The sequence below is a fragment of the Mesitornis unicolor genome, unplaced genomic scaffold, assembly GCF_000695765.1.
Source record: "Mesitornis unicolor isolate BGI_N332 unplaced genomic scaffold, ASM69576v1 scaffold25782, whole genome shotgun sequence".
Classification (NCBI taxonomy): Eukaryota; Metazoa; Chordata; class Aves; order Mesitornithiformes; family Mesitornithidae; genus Mesitornis; species Mesitornis unicolor.
In genome coordinates, this window is record NW_010167542.1 from 1 (window position 1) to 216 (window position 216).

Below are 216 nucleotides of genomic sequence, written 5' to 3' on the forward strand. Positions count from 1 at the left end.
ATAAATATATAAATATATATCTATCTATCTCTTGCAGCTTGCTTTGGCCCTGGAAATTCCTGCAGAAGCCAATGGCCAGAGAGACTGCAGTGCCATAGGTCAGACAGTGATGCAGCGGCCCATCTGGAGCTGTGAATTACCTGCCCTTGCGCAGGCTGCTCTGTCTGGAGAATGGTTTTATGGATGAAGAATTGGCTGGGGAGGGAGGGGAGAGGA